This window comes from Trichomycterus rosablanca, chromosome 7 (assembly GCF_030014385.1).
Source record: "Trichomycterus rosablanca isolate fTriRos1 chromosome 7, fTriRos1.hap1, whole genome shotgun sequence".
Taxonomy (NCBI): Eukaryota; Metazoa; Chordata; class Actinopteri; order Siluriformes; family Trichomycteridae; genus Trichomycterus; species Trichomycterus rosablanca.
Genome location: NC_085994.1, coordinates 3040107 through 3054928, shown reverse-complemented (window position 1 = coordinate 3054928; position 14822 = coordinate 3040107). Strand labels below are relative to the sequence as shown.

The 14822-nt window shown below is 32.1% G+C and overlaps 1 protein-coding gene across 1 annotated transcript in view; it reads left to right on the top strand.

The window, feature by feature from the left end:
- The first annotated feature begins 6431 nt into the window (after positions 1–6431).
- The window catches only part of LOC134317973 (zinc finger protein GLIS1), a 136750-nt gene continuing 128359 nt past the window's right edge, over positions 6432–14822 (top strand). The window contains exon 1 of the mRNA XM_062998722.1: positions 6432–6554. The gene's annotated coding sequence lies outside the window, so the exon portion shown is untranslated. The remainder of the gene's footprint in view (positions 6555–14822) is intronic.

The following is a 14822-nucleotide window of genomic DNA, read 5'->3' as shown; positions in this document are numbered from 1 at the left end:
CCCATTTTCTCAGAATGCACAACTAAACACGTCGAACTTTAATCCAGATGGGCTACAAAAAAACAGAAAATCAAACCAAATTGCACTTCTGTCAGTCAAAAACAGGTAACGTTGTGCTGTTGAATTTTGATCAGCATTACACAATAATGACCACTAGAGGGCAGAAAAGACTCAGATTATCCAGACTCAAATCATACAGACAGATGTATTGATTAATAGATCAATTGATGATTGATTGTAGCCTTCATGTCTGTTTAAAACACTCTGTCCATTCTCTCCTGACTCTTTCTCATCAAGCTATTTTCTTGCAGGCACTTAGACCACAAGTTTTACCCATTCTAGTGTCTGATGTGAACATAATGAAGCTTTACATTTACATTTACATTTTCAGCATTTAGCAGACGCTCTTATCCAGAGCGACTTACAGAAGTGCTTCCATAGTGAACATTTCATTCCTTAAGCTTTGAACCAAGTTAAATTGATTAGCAGAATTATTACATTTATAAGAATTATCAATAATATATTATATTATAAACAAATCAGCTAAAATACAGAACATAAATTAGAATCCAAAGCGACTTACAGTAATGTGACTGTACAAAGTCTAAGCAATTGAGTGTTAAGGACCTTGCTCAAGGGCCCAACAGTGGCAACCTGGCAGTGGTGGGGCTTGAACCAGCGACCTTCTGATTACTATTTCAGTATACTTTAACGGCTAGGCTAAGGTACTGGACTTCAATTAACTATATTCAACTAACTGATTTTTTAATCCCAGTTTTATGTTATCCAATTTTTTATAGTTCTAACATGATGATTTTAGTACTTTTTAGATTTTTCTTTCCATAAACTATGTGTAAAATCTATTTATCTTAAATTTCTTACTAAATAATTTAGAATTAACTAAAACAATACAGCTCTAAACAGATTTAGCAAATTCACATTATTATTATTGTTGTTGTTTTGTTATTATTATTGTTATTATTATTATTATTATTAATGTTGTTGTTTTGTTGTTATTATTATTATTGATATTATTATTGTTTTGTTATTATTATTGTTGATGTTTTTAGTATTATTATTATTAATACTATTATTTTAATTATTAATATTATTATTAATATTATTGTTGTTGTTGTTTTGTTGTTATTATTTTTGTTGATGTTTTTATTATTATTATTATTATTATTATTATTATTATTATTATTTTTATTATTATTATTATTATTATTATTATTATTATTATTAATTGTGCATAGCCATTCTTTAAAAATGTATCTCTACAATTAGTAGAATTAATTGTTTTTCAGTTTTTATTAAGAATAAAATAGTCACAGGTAAAATGAACTGTAGTGTTTCCAATTTCCTGCTAAAAATCAGAGATATTACAAAAATAGATTAAGAGGTAAAATTAAGGTTTAGATTTATTGTCCACTGAAGCTACTTTTATTTTCCTCATCTTCATTACATATAAAGGAATAATAAACACAACAGTTATAAATTAGATATGTGTGCTAACAGCAGCTCTCAGCTCATGTCCTCTATTTATTAATTAACACATTAAATTATATGTAAATATCATTAACTAAAGGAATATAAACACGGAAACACTGAAAAAACACCTGAATTTCACGTCTTACATTTATATTTTGTGTTTATTTAATAAGGAAAAATAGAAGTTAGTTACCACATCAAACAAATCAAGTAAATAATCAAACATTTAATGTGAATATATAATCATTTCCAACAAGCATTTTTAAATAAAGGTCAATTTTATTTTTGTGTATTATTACAGAATATGCTTGTAAAAGAGACTAGATTAGATCAAATCTGTTGCAACCCATTAAGAATTAATATTAAGTCCAAACTAAAGGATGCAGTCTCTGGTGGTCTATATTTTGTTATAATAATCCAAAAATAAAATGGACCTTTATAATCAAAGCCAAATTAAACAAAAATTAAAGTTATAAAATGTCAATAATATTACAAAACTGGAATTGATTTGCAGCCACATTTGTCTTAATTATTTCATGTTGGTAAATTATAACATTAATTAAAAATAAACAATGAATTGTCACAGATCTATAAATACTTGATTAAAATAATTTCCTGATACTGCTGTTGCTCTAAAAAAAAAAGTTGTATGAATTTACTTTAAGGAGTTTAAGGAGATTTCTGTAAGTGCAGAGAGAGATCAGTTGCTAAGAAATCAAAATTGTATTAGTAGCCGAGCGGTTAAGGTACTAATCAAATCAAATCAAATCAGATCAAATCACTTTTATTGTCACGTCACATTAACACAGGTGTGAAAGGTGAGTGAAAATCTTGGGTTCAAGGTCCCTCACAGTTTTAACACACATTAAAAACAAAACACACATTTACTTACATAAAACTAGCACCATCTGTTCAATATAAACGTGTAAAGCTCTGAATGTACAGATGCACAACATTATACTGTAGTATAAATCTACCATGAGCCTGTTAATGTAAATGTTTCAAGTATTATTCCAGCATATAATGTTTCAATGTAGAATAATTTTAAACTACTAGTTAAATACTGGACTAGTAATTGAAAGATCGCTGGTTTAAGCCCCTTTTGGGCCCTTGAGCAAGGCCCTTAATCCTTAGACTTGATACTGTCACAGTACTATAAGTCATTTGGGATAAAATTGTCTGCTAAATGCTGAAACTGTGAAGGTAAATCTTATTTTGTCCATCTTACAGTTTTCAACCAATAAAAACCATCATACATCATAAATCGTGTTAGCATTATTTTAAAGACTAAACATTTTATGCATTCAAAGGCAAGTTTATTTCTATAGAACCTTTCATACCTTACATAAGAAAAATTAAAAGCATTAAAACATCCCTGAGATCCAGAACCTCAGAGAGGCTTTTTAAACATGACATTAAAACAAGAGAGATAAAGTGCTTTCAAAAATGAAAAACTAAAAGAATATATAGTAAAATAGCTTATAAAAAGTAAGTGCAATAAGAGTTTGTGAAACTTAAAAATACAGATTTTAAAACATCGAGGCTAAAATTTTTATACATATGCTTGTTCTTGTTAAATGTATACATGTGTATATATTCTCCCTATGTTGTTGAATGTGTAATTTTTGTGTGATATGCTGCTGTCTTGGCCAGGGCTCACTTATAAAAGAGATTTTTAACCTCAATGTGACTTCCCTGGTTAAATAAAGGTTCATAAATAAATAAATAAATAAAATAAAGAGCAGTACTAATTGAGTGCAAAAATGTGGAGCTCAGTCATACAGAGTTTATAAGGTCAGCTCAAGCTGTATTATAAATAGAGAAAATAAGAATTAACTACATTCTTAAATTAAAGAAAATAAAAACAACGTTTGTACTTCTATGATCCCTTAAAAATAAAATATGACCAAGTTTAAATTAACCAAATTTAAAGCATAAAGATAAATTAAACCCATTATGATTCCTTGTGGAAAAAACTAAGTTAAACTAAAATAAAGATGATTCATTGTTTAGATTTTATTGTTTTATTTTACTTTTGTTTTGTTTTTTGTAGTGCAAAAAAGATAACATTTGTAAAACATAAAGAAGAATTGTTAAAACAATTAAAACAAGTGCAGCATACGACTGAGAAAGCAGCATCTGAAAATAACTGAGCTTGTTGACAGGCTTTTTTGTTTGTTATGCTTCAAACAAAAAGAAAAGAATTAAAGCAGCAAAAATTATCATGTAATTTGTTAATTATATATAATATATAATATATAAGCAATTATATCTAAAATACTTGGGTCATTTTAATTCATCCAGTTTAACTCACATTTACACAAGATGACACAAAATGTGTTAAATGGTGGAAACGAATGTTGAAATTATAGTGATTTATAAAAGTGTGGTAATTAGCAATAGTCTCACCGCCACCTGGAAACTCTTGCCTGTAAGCGGAAACACCCTGGGCAATCCATCGCAGGTCACACACACACACACACACACACACACACACACACACACACACACACACACACTTGTTATAGTTAAGTTTACACATCTGCAAATTCTGTGGAGGTAGGACAAATACAAAGTACACAGGTGAAACCTATGCAGTGAGAACATGCCAAATTGATATACTTGTATATTAGTGACTGGAGGTGACATTTAAACTCGGGCCCCTTGAACCATAACGCTGTGCAGTACACACACTACCCGCTCCACTGTGCTTAATATCAGGTGTTGCTGTATTGTTAAAATGTTTAGATTTAATGTAATGGTCTTTTTAATCTTTCTTTCTTCAAACATGAGCTGATTTAATGTCTTAATGCTTGTGAATGAATGTTAGATGTGTTCGCATCTCTGTGCTTCTTGTTTTTTTAAACAGAAAGGTTTTAAGTAGGACAAGAAGAAAAGAAGATAATTACAGAGCAGTTGATAGTGTATTCTTCACTGTGTAACTGTTGTTTCTGCTGTTTTTAGATCAACCTGCAACTTTCCTCGGCTTCTTTCTTACCTTTTTTATCTTTTGTCTGAGAGCTTGTTGTAAAATGATGTGTGGTGTATTTGTTCAGGGCCAGTTACTATGAAGAGAACAACTGGCTAAATTGTCTATAAATGTTAATTTATTTCATATTCGTGTTGTACCACGGCTTTATTCTAGTTAGGGTCATGAAATCACTGAGGGTGATGCAGTAACACATGCCAGACATTTACATTTTTGGCATTTAGCAAATGCCTTTTATTTCCAAAAAGACTTACAGTACTGTGACAGCATACTGTCTAAGCAATTGAGGGTTAAGGGCCTTGTTTAATGGCCCAACAGTGGCAACCTGGCAGTGGTGGGGCTTAAACCACCGATCTTTCAGTTACTAGTCCAGTACCTTAACCACTGGACTACAACTGCTGGACAGGATGCCTGTTTATTGTGAGGCCTCAGCCATCCTCCCCCCTTAGACATAGCCGATTATGCCTGTATGTGGACGCCCAATTGACCGATGACCGTTGTAGCCTAGTGGTTAAGGTACTGGACTAGTAATCAAAAGCTCAGTGGTTCAAGCCCCTCCACTGTCAGGTTGTCACTGTTGGGCCCTTTAGCAAGGCCCTTAATCCTCAATTGCTTAGATAATACACTGTCACGGTACTGTAAGTCGCTTCGGATAAAAGCATCTGCTAAATGCCAAAAACTCGAGTGTTTATTAGTGCTGCTATGTTTAACAATTTTGTCTCTGAGGACTTTGTAGAAGCTTCTTCATCCTTTCCATTATACTTCACCATCATACTGCCACTCTTTAAGTCCTCATAACCTTAAATTACATCCGACCAGCCTAACAAATGTTTTTTCTCAGCATTGGTTGGTAGGGTTTTCTCCCCTGGCAAGAAACCTGTGTTCCATGTATCTTTTAGTAGGTGCTGTCAAACTAGCCTGATTTATCTGAGCACTGAAAAGTTATTAACTGTAGTCGTTTACATTTAAGACACTTGGCAGACGCCTTTATCCAGAGCGACTTACAGTCAAGTAATTGAGGGTTTACGGCCTTTCTCAAGGGCCCAACAGTGTTAACTTGATGGTGGTGGGGCTTGAACCAGAGACCATCTGATTACAACCACTGAGCTTTAATTGCCTTCAATCATGATAAATAATGAGACATTAGAAGACCATGCTGCAAAGCTAAATAACAAGCAGTTGTAGCCTAGTGGTTAAGGTACTGGACTAGTAATCAAAAGGTTGCTGGTTCAAGCCCCACCGCTGTCAGGTTGCAACTATTGGGCCCTTGGATTTTAACCTCATGTTTTACACACTTTACAGAACCGATTACACAAGAATAATCAGTTCAAGTCTTTAACATGAAACACAGTCATGGATGATTTTGTATCTCTAATTCACCTCACTTGCACGTCTTTGGACTGTGGGAGGAAACCAGAGCACCCCGAGGAAACCCACACAGACACAAGGAGAACTCTTTGAGCATGGACCTTAACCCTGAAATGCTTAGACAGTATACTGTCACAGTACTGTAAGTCACTTTGGATAACAGTGTCTGCTAAATGCCGAAAATGTAAACATAAATAAATTGCTGTGTGTATATTTTTTGATACTGCAGGTCTTTAGGTCTTACGACACATTTCAAATTCATGAAGCAAAAAAACTCTTTTCTTTTATGATATTAAACACACGTGTTTGTACACTTTTAACCTGTAAAGCAGTTTCTTTAAACTATTTGCTGTGATTTTTAGTATTTCCATAATGATCCCGCCCTCCTGGCCTGTAATTGGTGCGTTCTACTCCACCTCTGTGAGCTGATTGGTGGGTGGAGCTGTCAGTCCGAGAGCGGAGCGCACTTTTGGGTTTGGGAGTTGTGATTCCGAAACAGTTTGAGCATGTGTGTTACGGAGTGTGAGTGTGAGTGTGAGTGTGTGAGTGTGTGAGTGTGTGAATGTGTGTGTGAGTGTGTGAATGTGTGTGTGAGTGTGTGAATGGCTGAATGTGTGTATGAGAGGATGAGGAGGGGAGGAACTGCGTGCAGGACCATCTCAGCCGGACATCATTTACTGAAGAGCTCAGGATCCGTCCAGCTTATGTAGGTACATTTACACTTAACACCATTAACAGCCAACAGCTGTCAAACACTGCAACTACAGCACAGTGTTTAGTTCATTAATACAGTAGTGTTCACTTTATTACTGCAACTACAGCACAGTGTTTAGTTCATTAATACAGTAGTGTTCACTTTATTACTGCAACTACAGCACAGTGTTAGTTCATTAATACTGTAGTGTTCACTTTATTACTGCAACTACAGCACAGTGTTCAGTTCATTAATACTGTAGTGTTCACTTTATTACTGCAACTACAGCACAGTGTTAGTTCATTAATACTGTAGTGTTCACTTTATTACTGCAACTACAGCACAGTGTTTAGTTCATTAATACTGTAGTGTTCACTTTATTACTGCAACTACAGCACAGTGTTAGTTCATTAATACTATAGTGTTCACTTTATTACTGCAACTACAGCACAGTGTTAGTTCATTAATACTGTAGTGTTCACTTTATTACTGCAACTACAGCACAGTGTTTAGTTCATTAATACTGTAGTGTTCACTTTATTACTGCAACTACAGCACAGTGTTTAGTTCATTAATACTGTAGTGTTCACTTTATTACTGCAACTACAGCACAGTGTTTAGTTCATTAATACTGTAGTGTTCACTTTATTACTGCAACTACAGCACAGTGTTTAGTTCATTAATACTGTAGTGTTCACTTTATTACTGCAACTACAGCACAGTGTTTAGTTCATTAATACAGTAGTGTTCACTTTATTACTGCAACTACAGCACAGTGTTTAGTTCATTAATACAGTAGTGTTCACTTTATTACTGCAACTACAGCACAGTGTTAGTTCATTAATACTGTAGTGTTCACTTTATTACTGCAACTACAGCACAGTGTTAGTTCATTAATACTGTAGTGTTCACTTTATTACTGCAACTACAGCACAGTGTTTAGTTCATTAATACTGTAGTGTTCACTTTATTACTGCAACTACAGCACAGTGTTTAGTTCATTAATACAGTAGTGTTCACTTTATTACTGCAACTACAGCACAGTGTTAGTTCATTAATACTATAGTGTTCACTTTATTACTGCAACTACAGCACAGTGTTAGTTCATTAATACTGTAGTGTTCACTTTATTACTGCAACTACAGCACAGTGTTTAGTTCATTAATACAGTAGTGTTCACTTTATTACTGCAACTACAGCACAGTGTTTAGTTCATTAATACAGTAGTGTTCACTTTATTACTGCAACTACAGCACAGTGTTAGTTCATTAATACTGTAGTGTTCACTTTATTACTGCAACTACAGCACAGTGTTCAGTTCATTAATACTGTAGTGTTCACTTTATTACTGCAACTACAGCACAGTGTTAGTTCATTAATACTGTAGTGTTCACTTTATTACTGCAACTACAGCACAGTGTTTAGTTCATTAATACTGTAGTGTTCACTTTATTACTGCAACTACAGCACAGTGTTAGTTCATTAATACTATAGTGTTCACTTTATTACTGCAACTACAGCACAGTGTTAGTTCATTAATACTGTAGTGTTCACTTTATTACTGCAACTACAGCACAGTGTTTAGTTCATTAATACTGTAGTGTTCACTTTATTACTGCAACTACAGCACAGTGTTTAGTTCATTAATACTGTAGTGTTCACTTTATTACTGCAACTACAGCACAGTGTTTAGTTCATTAATACTGTAGTGTTCACTTTATTACTGCAACTACAGCACAGTGTTTAGTTCATTAATACTGTAGTGTTCACTTTATTACTGCAACTACAGCACAGTGTTTAGTTCATTAATACAGTAGTGTTCACTTTATTACTGCAACTACAGCACAGTGTTTAGTTCATTAATACAGTAGTGTTCACTTTATTACTGCAACTACAGCACAGTGTTAGTTCATTAATACTGTAGTGTTCACTTTATTACTGCAACTACAGCACAGTGTTAGTTCATTAATACTGTAGTGTTCACTTTATTACTGCAACTACAGCACAGTGTTTAGTTCATTAATACTGTAGTGTTCACTTTATTACTGCAACTACAGCACAGTGTTTAGTTCATTAATACAGTAGTGTTCACTTTATTACTGCAACTACAGCACAGTGTTAGTTCATTAATACTATAGTGTTCACTTTATTACTGCAACTACAGCACAGTGTTAGTTCATTAATACTGTAGTGTTCACTTTATTACTGCAACTACAGCACAGTGTTTAGTTCATTAATACAGTAGTGTTCACTTTATTACTGCAACTACAGCACAGTGTTAGTTCATTAATACAGTAGTGTTCACTTTATTACTGCAACTACAGCACAGTGTTAGTTCATTAATACAGTAGTGTTCACTTTATTACTGCAACTACAGCACAGTGTTTAGTTCATTAATACAGTAGTGTTCACTTTATTACTGCAACTACAGCACAGTGTTTAGTTCATTAATACTGTAGTGTTCACTTTATTACTGCAACTACAGCACAGTGTTTAGTTCATTAATACTGTAGTGTTCACTTTATTACTGCAACTACAGCACAGTGTTAGTTCATTAATACTGTAGTGTTCACTTTATTACTGCAACTACAGCACAGTGTTTAGTTCATTAATACAGTAGTGTTCACTTTATTACTGCAACTACAGCACAGTGTTAGTTCATTAATACTGTAGTGTTCACTTTATTACTGCAACTACAGCACAGTGTTTAGTTCATTAATACAGTAGTGTTCACTTTATTACTGCAACTACAGCACAGTGTTTAGTTCATTAATACAGTAGTGTTCACTTTATTACTGCAACTACAGCACAGTGTTAGTTCATTAATACTGTAGTGTTCACTTTATTACTGCAACTACAGCACAGTGTTCAGTTCATTAATACTGTAGTGTTCACTTTATTACTGCAACTACAGCACAGTGTTTAGTTCATTAATACTGTAGTGTTCACTTTATTACTGCAACTACAGCACAGTGTTAGTTCATTAATACTGTAGTGTTCACTTTATTACTGCAACTACAGCACAGTGTTCAGTTCATTAATACTGTAGTGCTCACTTTATTACTGCAACTACAGCACAGTGTTTAGTTCATTAATACTGTAGTGTTCACTTTATTACTGCAACTACAGCAGTGTTTAGTTCATTAATACTGTAGTGTTCACTTTATTACTGCAACTACAGCACAGTGTTTAGTTCATTAATACAGTAGTGTTCACTTTATTACTGCAACTACAGCACAGTGTTAGTTCATTAATACTGTAGTGTTCACTTTATTACTGCAACTACAGCACAGTGTTAGTTCATTAATACTGTAGTGTTCACTTTATTACTGCAACTACAGCACAGTGTTCAGTTCATTAATACTGTAGTGTTCACTTTATTACTGCAACTACAGCAGTGTTTAGTTCATTAATACTGTAGTGTTCACTTTATTACTGCAACTACAGCACAGTGTTCAGTTCATTAATACTGTAGTGTTCACTTTATTACTGCAACTACAGCACAGTGTTAGTTCATTAATACTGTAGTGTTCACTTTATTACTGCAACTACAGCACAGTGTTCAGTTCATTAATACTGTAGTGTTCACTTTATTACTGCAACTACAGCACAGTGTTCAGTTCATTAATACTGTAGTGTTCACTTTATTACTGCAACTACAGCACAGTGTTCAGTTCATTAATACTGTAGTGTTCACTTTATTACTGCAACTACAGCAGTGTTAGTTCATTAATACTGTAGTGTTCACTTTATTACTGCAACTACAGCAGTGTTTAGTTCATTAATACTGTAGTGTTCACTTTATTACTGCAACTACAGCACAGTGTTCAGTTCATTAATACTGTAGTTACGTCATAAACTGTAGTGTTTACTTTAATATTGAAACTACAGCACAGTGTTTAGTCCATTAATACTGTGGTTAGGTCATAAACTGTAGTGTTCACTTTAATATGGCAACTACAGCACAGTGTTTAGTTCAGTAATACTGTAGTTACATCATAAAATGTAGTGTTTACTTTAATATTGAAACTACAGCACAGTGTTTAGTCCATTAATACTGTGGTTAGGTCATAAACTGTAGTGTTCACTTTATTACTGCAAATACAGCACAGTGTTCACTTTATTGCTACAGTGTTTGTCATCACTGCCAACACAACAGTATTTAATACTGCAGTGTTTACTTCATTACTGCAGTGTGTAACTACTGAGAATTACTGGCATGTTTACTTTATGGTTACTGATGTGTTTACTTCATTACTGCAAATAAAACAGTGTTTAATCACTACGAAATTGAATAATACAGTGGTTACTTAATTACTGCAGTGTTTATTAGTACAAATACAGCAGTGTTTAATTATGGCAATGAATGAATTACTAAAGTGTTTAATTATTTTTTTAAGTGGTGATTAGTTAATAAGCAGTGTTTAATTAATCACTACACAATGTTTTCATTGCTCTCTTCACTAACACAATATTTACAACAACAGCGGTTAATTGTTCCAGTGTTTATTATTGCGGTGTTTAATTTATTATCACAGTATTTTGCGAGTGTTTAAATCATTACTGCAGTATTTGAGTTACTGCTGCAGTGTTGTCAGGATTTAAATTGTTACTGCATTATTCATTTGGTTTATTTTATGACTGCAGTATTCAGTTAGTGTTTAGTTTAGTTTATGACTGCAGTATTCAGTTAGTGTTTAGTTTAGTTTATGACTGCAGTATTCAGTTAGTGTGTAGTTTAGTTTATGACTGCAGTATTCAGTTAGTGTGTAGTTTAGTTTATGACTGCAGTATTCAGTTAGTGTGTAGTTTAGTTTATGACTGCAGTATTCAGTTAGTGTGTAGTTTAGTTTATGACTGCAGTATTCAGTTAGTGTTTAGTTTAGTTTATGACTGCAGTATTCAGTTAGTGTGTAGTTTAGTTTATGACTGCAGTATTCAGTTAGTGTTTAGTTTAGTTTATGACTGCAGTATTCAGTTAGTGTTTAGTTTATTTTATGACTGCAGTATTCAGTTAGTGTTTATTTTATTTTATGACTGCAGTATTCAGTTAGTGTTTATTTTATTTTATGACTGCAGTATTCAGTTAGTGTGTAGTTTAGTTTATGACTGCAGTATTCAGTTAGTGTTTAGTTTAGTTTATGACTGCAGTATTCAGTTAGTGTGTAGTTTAGTTTATGACTGCAGTATTCAGTTAGTGTTTAGTTTAGTTTATGACTGCAGTATTCAGTTAGTGTTTAGTTTAGTTTATGACTGCAGTATTCAGTTAGTGTTTAGTTTAGTTTATGACTGCAGTATTCAGTTAGTGTTTAGTTTAGTTTATGACTGCAGTATTCAGTTAGTGTTTAGTTTAGTTTATGACTGCAGTATTCAGTTAGTGTTTAGTTTAGTTTATGACTGCAGTATTCAGTTAGTGTGTAGTTTAGTTTATGACTGCAGTATTCAGTTAGTGTTTAGTTTATTTTATGACTGCAGTATTCAGTTAGTGTTTATTTTATTTTATGACTGCAGTATTCAGTTAGTGTTTAGTTTATTTTATGACTGCAGTATTCAGTTAGTGTTTAGTTTATTTCTGCTTTGTTTAAAGCCTACAGACTTAATGCATTACTGTGTCGTTCCTTAACAGAGTATAGTTAGTGTTAACACCTACTTTGTTTAATTACACCTGTAGTATTTAGGTGCAGTGCTAAATAAGTAAACACAGAGTGTATAGTAACAATACTGTAAGTTGCAGTGTCAAGAAGTGTTTAGTTCTATAATTACCTGTAATATGTTTAGTGTTTACACCTGTATTGTTCTGTTACATTGTTTAGTTATCACAGTGTTTATTTTCAGTTAGCGTTAATTCAGATACCGTACTGTTTAGTTCATTTGGTGTCACCAAGTTACACAATGTTTAGTTATAGTGTTGGTGTTCGATTGCGTAATGTTATCAGTAAAATAGAATTGAATAAATACTCTAACCAAATTAAATAACTGGATGCTAAAACGTATTTTCAAAATTATACTATTTATTAATTTAAGAAGTTAATGAATTAGATTAAGTTACATTAATTTGCATGGAACTCCATATTTATGGTTGATAAAATTCGCCAGTGCAGCATCTGTACCTCAGACAACCCACGTGAGATCCCTACATCAAGGTTAAGAACCGTCGCTGTAGGTGAGATTTCAGTTCCATGAAAATCAAGCGACCGCTGTACGTTACTTCACTTCATACGTTCAGAAAAAAGCTGAGCTACTGTAAGATTTTAACAGCACTTTATCTGGCAACCAGCTTCCTCTCCCTGACTAACAGTGTGTAATAGATGTTTGTGAATTACTTCCTGCAGTAATATTATTTATTAATGCTACATTTAGCACAAGAGTCTGGCATGTTTGTGTTTGTGAGCAAAAATAAAAACAAAGGTTGAATGATGGACTCAGGAAAGTGACTGGCAGTAGGAATGTAAAACTGTAAGCCTGATGTACTTTTCTCTGGTGTATGATACGCTTGCTTTAATTTAAAAAAAATTTTTAGCAATTTTTTATCAGTTACTGTATTATTTTGTAATCCAAATATTTACACCTAATTTATAATATTGAAAAGTTTGTCATATATAATAAATAAATCCAGAATTGTATCAAATATTTTACTAATTACCTATATAAGCTGATTTTAAAATCAACTAGTTTATAAATGTAAAAATTAGGATAACGTTATTTTCAATTGTTAAAATTATATAATTATATGTGTTTGTTTGTTATAAATCAATTTATTTTCTGTAGATTCTATTTAAATTCTTAAAATGCACTAATCAGCAAATGTGTTTCTACGCATTAAGTGAACACTGTTAAAAATGAATCAGTGTTTAAGTTTGAATTAAATTGTTACCTGGAAATAAGAATTAAATAAACATCATTTTAGTCATTTTTATTTACTGTAAATGATTTATATCCCATGTACAATTTTTGATATTGACTGAAAATGTTCAATAATGTGCATTTAATATTTAATTCAAAAGATTCAAATCAGACGTGAATGATTTGTATTAAAAGCCAATATTTTATATTACATATATAACATATATTTTTATGTAATTGCTTTAATAATGATAGATTAAAATAAAAGCTTACTAAAATAATTAAAGTAGATGAAATACTAGCTGTAAAATTGTACGATAGATAGATAAAATCCAGATAGATAGATAGATAGATAGATAGATAGATAGATAGATAGATAGATAGATAGATAGATAGATAGAATCTAGATAGATAGATAGATAGATAGATAGATAGATAGATAGAATCTAGATAGATAGATAGATAGATAGATAGATAGATAGATAGATAGATAGATAGATAGATAGAATCTAGATAGATAGAATCCAGATAGATAGATAGATAGATAGATAGATAGATAGATAGATAGATAGATAGATAGATAGATAGATAGATAGATAGATAGATAGAATCTAGATAGATAGAATCTAGATAGATAGAATCCAGATAGATAGATAGATAGATAGTTAGATAGATAGATAGATAGATAGATAGATAGATAGATAGATAGATAGATAGAATCTAGATAGATAGAATCTAGATAGATAGAATCCAGATAGATAGATAGATAGATAGTTAGATAGATAGATAGATAGATAGATAGATAGATAGATAGATAGTTAGATAGATAGATAGATAGATAGATAGATAGATAGATAGATAGATAGATAGATAGATAGAATCTAGATAGATAGAATCTAGATAGATAGAATCCAGATAGATAGATAGATAGATAGTTAGATAGATAGATAGATAGATAGATAGATAGATAGATAGATAGAATCCAGATAGATAGATAGATAGATAGATAAATAGATAGATAGATAGATAGATAGATAGATAGATAGATAGATAGATAGATAGATAGAATCCAGATAGATAGATAGATAGATAGATAGATAGATAGATAGATAGATAGATAGATAGATAGATAGAATCTAGATAGATAGATAGATAGATAGATAGAATCCAGATAGATAGATAGATAGATAGATAGATAGATAGAATCCAGATAGATAGATAGATAGATAGATAGAAACACAGACAGACAGACAGACATATAGATAGATAGAATCCAGATAGATAGATAGATAGATAGATAGATAGATAGATAGATAGATAGATAGATAGATAGATAGATAGATAGATAGATAGAATCCAGATAGATAGATAGATAGATAGATAGAATCTAGATAGATAGATAGATAGATAGATAGATAGATAGATAGAAATAGACAG